The 6000-nt window shown below is 38.8% G+C and overlaps 1 pseudogene; it reads right to left on the bottom strand.

Moving 5' to 3' along the window:
- Positions 1–214: 214 nt before the first annotated feature.
- LOC137599379 (N-acetyllactosaminide beta-1,3-N-acetylglucosaminyltransferase 3 pseudogene) lies at positions 215–5692 on the bottom strand (annotated as a pseudogene).
- Between the last annotated feature and the right edge of the window lie 308 nt (positions 5693–6000).

Genomic DNA, 6000 nt, shown 5'->3' on the forward strand with positions numbered 1-6000 from the left:
AGATTCCTTTCCACTTAAAGCCTGAATTCGCATCCAGTCAGTTTATCGTTGACCAGGAATGAATTCGAACCCATGAAGGGTTTTCTTACTGAGAGGCTGGCAGTGCTGACTAGGTAAAAAATGATCTCTAAATTACTTCCATTGTGATTCCAGCTAGGTGTCCCCTGGAAACGAATGTGTTCATATGAGAAACATATTCAGTTTGTTCAGAAAATAATTTAATTTACAAGAAATTTATTATGAAATAACAGAATAATTAACATATTTGTAACACCATGGAACTGTGTACAGACATGTGCCCAGCAATCAACCTTTATTAACTTACAAAGTCCCGAAAGAGAACAGAAATCATCTTTCATCATTCTTAGGCAAATACTATTGACAGTACAGCTATGAGTCGACAACAATATCTATCTTGGAACCCAATGTTCAAAGACTACTGTACTCTACTGTAATCTGCTGTACTAAACTACACTATATGATACTACACTATAATGTACTGTACGGAAATGATTCAGTTGGCAGTAAAAATGATTTGTGAAGCGATCACCAGCTGCAGTCACAACAACCACAATGTCAATTAAATATTTAACAAACATGTAATAACAAAATAAAAATAAAAACAAAACTAGCAGTAGTCATCATTAAAAAGGAATTGTTCGCTTATTTCAACAAATCTGTGATGTCAAATAAATATTCCAAAAACTACATCAGCTTTGAATGGATTATGTCTCCAGAAAATACACCAGGTGGTAACAACCCACTCCTCCGGTCCAATCTCCATCCCAGGACATCAACCCCCCCATTTTACCTCATTCTTTGTCTTCTCATCCAGTTGTTATGCCAACTAGTTTTGTAGTAGTACCTAAACTTAACCAAAGGGCTGTTCTGTGAAAACAAAGTTTTGTACAAGGTTTTGCATTGTGCATTACGCCCGTCCACTGACGAATGATTATCTGGTGTTTTTGGTCACCTGGGATGAAAATGTGTTTGTTGATTATTCATCAAATACCTTTGAATTTATTTTGGTGTTATTATTAAATTAATTTATTTGGGATATATCACCCTTATTCCACGAACCTGTGACTAAGGCATCATCTCCCTTTCTTATTTCTGCACACCCATGAATTTACCAACATAAAGAGTTTCATAAAACAGCTGCAGTAGGGAAACAGTCCAGACCTTTTAAGCTAAGAATGTAAAAAGATTTTTACCTTCTTTTACAATCTAGGGCTTGGAAGAAAGGAATCATGAAACTCAGTCACCAAATCTGATGCGGCTGAAACCTTTTCTTTTGAGAACACTTGAGATTAGGATCATTGATTTGGTGCCACATAAGGTACAAGTGAGCTGGAAGAAATCTGTGTACCAGTAAAACGTCTCTGAAAAAACAAGGGTCGTATCTATCGAGTACGCTGGAGGGAACATAAAGTCCTGCTGTCTTAACACCGATATGGGAAGTTGGACCAAGTCCTGCTTTGGCCAGACACATCCCCATGTAAACATCATCAATGGGAAGAAGGGACACAGACTTTGACATATTATATATCACTGAAGCTGTATAGCCAGACAAGAGGAAGCCCCCACCCCCACAGTAGGGGGGATATGTTTCTGATTCCTGCACCTGTACCGGGATAAAATACTTGCTGTATGATTCTCTAATGGGCCCCACATTCTGGATCACATGGCCAATAAAAAGGTGCTTTCCTCCATCATTATCCTGGAGGCTTTGGAGAAACTCCACCATGTTGTCTGTGTTGGCGAAGACGTCATCGTCACCATTCAGCAGGAAGCGAACGTTCGGACAGTTTCTTTCCATCCATTCCAGGAAGAGCATCTGCTTCAAGGTGAGGTTGTAGAACGTGTCCATGATGTCCCACTGGAGGATATCACTGTGCTCACCATGCTCCAGCTCCAGGAGTTTGTTCAGCCTCATTTTCTCAAAACCTGAATCTGACGTTCCTGATATGAAGACCCTTCGAATCCACACGCCGTTGTGTAACCGCTCTTTAGCCCAGGTTTTGCGCAGCACCTCTCTGCGGTCATAGTTCAGAGGAGAGCTTTTAACCACCAACAGGAGGAAGACCTCTGCTGATTTATCAGGTCCTCCACATTTGTCTGGAAGGTCCAGCAGCATGGGGAAGTGGCGACAGTGACGGTAGTAAAGGAAATCCTTGATATTATTAGGAAGCGTGTCGAAGCCGGAGACATTGGAAGCCGATGCATTTATTCGACAACTTGGCCAAAATAAAACAGTAGAGTTATTTTTGGTGGGGTGTCTGATTTGATTGTCCTCCTTTTCTTCGTACACTTGATGCTGGATGGCTTTGGGGTCGACAAAATCTTTGCAGAGATGGAGGACAAAGACAACAAGAGGCGTTGCCAGCAACAACCTTTTTCCACTGACTTTTCTCATCCTTCCAACCCTGCAGTGAAGACAGAACACAGCTCGGTGTGAAATTAAGAAACCAAGGACACAAAATTTGATTGACTAAATAAAAACAGCTACATGATTAAGGATAATATTGCAGAAAGAGATGTAGGAAGTCTCCTATCGGCTATGTGCCCTGAACATGGACTAGCAGGTGAAGACTCTGACCTAAACTCCTTTCTCAGGCTCTGGTGGATCAAACTATAACTAAAGGATGAATTTATGGGAGAAAGGTAACCCCAACCCAATCAGTAGTTTTCATTATGTCATCCAAAGTGCTTTTCTGGTCTAAACCAACAACATGTTGGAGTCTAGACTCACATTGTGCATTCTGGTGTTTCGTACTTTATCTTTCTACCATTCACATAGACGAAGTTGTTCTGTCAGTTCTTTAAACACCACCTCATAACCTAGGTAATGACTTACATAACAAACGTATTTACTAATAAGTAAACTATATGTTATACAGTATCCATAACTTGGTCACATGATCTCTGATAAACGGCCGCCACAGTTAAAACTAGCAGTACTACTGGAAGTAGTTATAAAACATACAACAATTCACAACAATTTCATTGTGAGGCACTCAGGTATGTCTATGATACTAACTTACATTCTAGAATTTAACCAGAATTCTATTTAAAATTGACTATTTTTTTAAAAAAGCAATTAACTGGAGAAACCACACACATTGGCAACCTCATTGCTTGTAACCAACAATGAGGAGATTTTGTTGAATCTTGAGAATCCTTCGTAAGACAGTTGATTACATTAAAAATAGAACTTTTCCTGTTTTCCTTTTCTAAAATGATACCTTTAGTGATGATACCTTTTAATGTCTTTGTTTACATTAATTCCTAAAATGCTTCAGAACTCATCTGTGTTGCAGACTTCCTCTGGAGTTTTATCTATTCGTATTTATCACTTGCTAATAATCTGTCACGGACAAGTTACCATCATGCCATTTGAGGAAACTCCCTACCAGCCACTGGTGGCTTTGAATGAGCGCCCCTGGAGTCTAAATGTTTCAGTGCATAATCTTGTAACAATGCAATGCGCATGCCAAATGCCAGACTGCGCCAGCGAAGTCAGTTAATATCATGGTTTGGTTGTGCGTCATGGGTTTATTCTCCTGCTGCTTGGAATGCTGCTTTTCTAGCTCATCTCTCTCTGGAGAAACAAATGACTGAACTTTCCTCTTCTAAGTAATAATTAATAGAACTTGGTAATACAACTTACACCTGATCATTTATACATGGTTGTTACTGACTGCAGCCCTCCAAATGCCCTGGTCATGGCAGTGTTGAGTAGGTGAGTTTCTTATATCAGGAGCTTAGTGTGTATTTTGATAGAGTTAAATTGGACAGTGACAAATCCATCCATGTGAGCCTCATAGAAATGGTCCTCAGAACAAGTGTGATAAATTTGTTTCTGTGCCACGTTTCTGAGAACTCAAGCCACTCCTCAAGTTTTAATGTTAGCATAATAAATTGGCTGGTACATAGCAACCTGATAACTCTTTACGGCCATTAAAATGTATCAGGAGGGAGACAATATGGTTTGACCATCAACATTCTGTAAGTTAAAACTTAGTCAGACCTTAAAATAAATATTTATCACTTCAACACGCTCATAAAGGTCCATAAATGAAAATTTTCACTGACTTCCCTTTGCGTTGTGAGCATCGAGCAAACATGACGTGGTTGGCATCAACCTGAGCCCTCTACGCTTGACAAGTTCATTGGGTGTGGAGTGGCAATAAATTGTAAAGGTGGAAAATGTGACATAAATGATGTCAGGGATTTAGTCATTAGATTACCAATAAAAGTGAGGAAAAAATGCTTAGATCCTAACAATTTACTGTAAAAATGTAATAAAACACAACTGAATGGATGAAACTTTGAAAGTTACCACATTCAGATTAACAGACAAAAATAAACCAGGAGTGCTTTAAGTCTGTTTGTTTACACTATTTGTATATAAAATTTTAGTTAATGTACTTTTTTGGACAATAAAGTTACAGAAGTATGGTTTTTGTCAATACTGTCGTAGCTTAATATCATACCGATGTTTGTGCCTTCCTTTTATTCTCACAATTTTATCCTAACTTTTAAGACATTTTTTAACCTATAGTGAAACCATTTGCAGTGTTTCCAAAACATTCATAAAAGATTATATCAGTATTTCCCAATGGGACTTTTATCTGAGTTCAGATGTCTATGAGTTGTTGTTCCCGGCATTTCTCTTCCAAACATCTCCCACGGTTTCATTTAAATCCCAGAACAGGAACATTAAGCCAACGTTTAACAAAAAAGAAAGAAAAGACAAGGCTAGCAGATGAAAACTGAGTAATGTAGACCTATCAGTCTGATTTATTTTGTTACACTAGTTTGGGAAGAGTAATTGTTCCTGAAACCCGGGAGTATATACAAGGAAGACTAAACACCTTCAGGAAAACAGTGCAATATTTGCTTCTGATTATTAATTCCAGATATAAATTAATAGTGCAATAAATACCAAGAATGTTGGGAGACTGAAAACCTCATCCAAGGCAAGCGTTCCCTCCTAATGGTTCATTTCTCCCGAAAGTCAAATCGATACTTTCACAGGGAAATTAAACAGGGAACAGAATGAATATTTTAAGATAAAACTGTGTGAAATTGTCTATGAATATTTTAATCACCTAACGGCGCACAGCAATACATTCTATCACCATAACCAATGAAGCACGACTTCCCTCTAAATGAATGACATTTTTAAATAAGTGTTGTTATTTCTAACGCTCTGTTTTACAGACCTGTTGACGGCGCGATAAACGCTCCTCTCCGATCTGGTGTCACAAATTTTTTCTAGAAAAGACCACGTACTACAACGTGGACTCCAGCTTCGTCTTCTGACATATTTCCAATGCGCAAATTGCGCAAAACGGCGCTAAGTACTTTTAAATGAGGAAGTGAAGTGACCTTACTTCAGTAATGACTGTGATCACCCAGCGCGTCTCCGTCGGTTCTTCATTGATGCGTCCAGTGCGCGTCAGGATCCGGTGCCATCCTGCGGGGCGGTGCCCATTTGTTCCAAGTCAGTCGTTCACATTTTGCTTTTATTTCGTCAGATTTGAGAACAAATCAAGAGTTCTCACATGACAAAGATGTCACATTTCAGCAAGTCACAGGACAAAGAATGACATGATCGTCACAAACTTTGCAGAGGGTTCATTCAGTGGCATCAGATCTCACCAATAGGAAGTCTGAATATCGAACAAAGGATCTAAGATATGACAAACACTTACAGCCGTTTTGAGAAACTATTTTCTCTTTCATCTTTCACCTACATCCTCCTACAAACAATGCAGGATGACCCTGGCGTGTTGTGACGGTCTGCTGGATGTTTTCTGTTATGTGCTCTGAACACTGACATTCAAAGGTTACACTTTATCACACAGACCATGACTATGTGTGAGGGATAAGATATTCAGATTTACACACATATGAGAATATTCAAAAGCTGAAATGATCTGATTTTAGTGTATTAGTTTAACTGAGACTGAACCTTTAAAGTATAGTTATTAT

Source organism: Antennarius striatus, chromosome 7 (genome assembly GCF_040054535.1).
Source record: "Antennarius striatus isolate MH-2024 chromosome 7, ASM4005453v1, whole genome shotgun sequence".
Lineage (NCBI taxonomy): Eukaryota > Metazoa > Chordata > Actinopteri > Lophiiformes > Antennariidae > Antennarius > Antennarius striatus.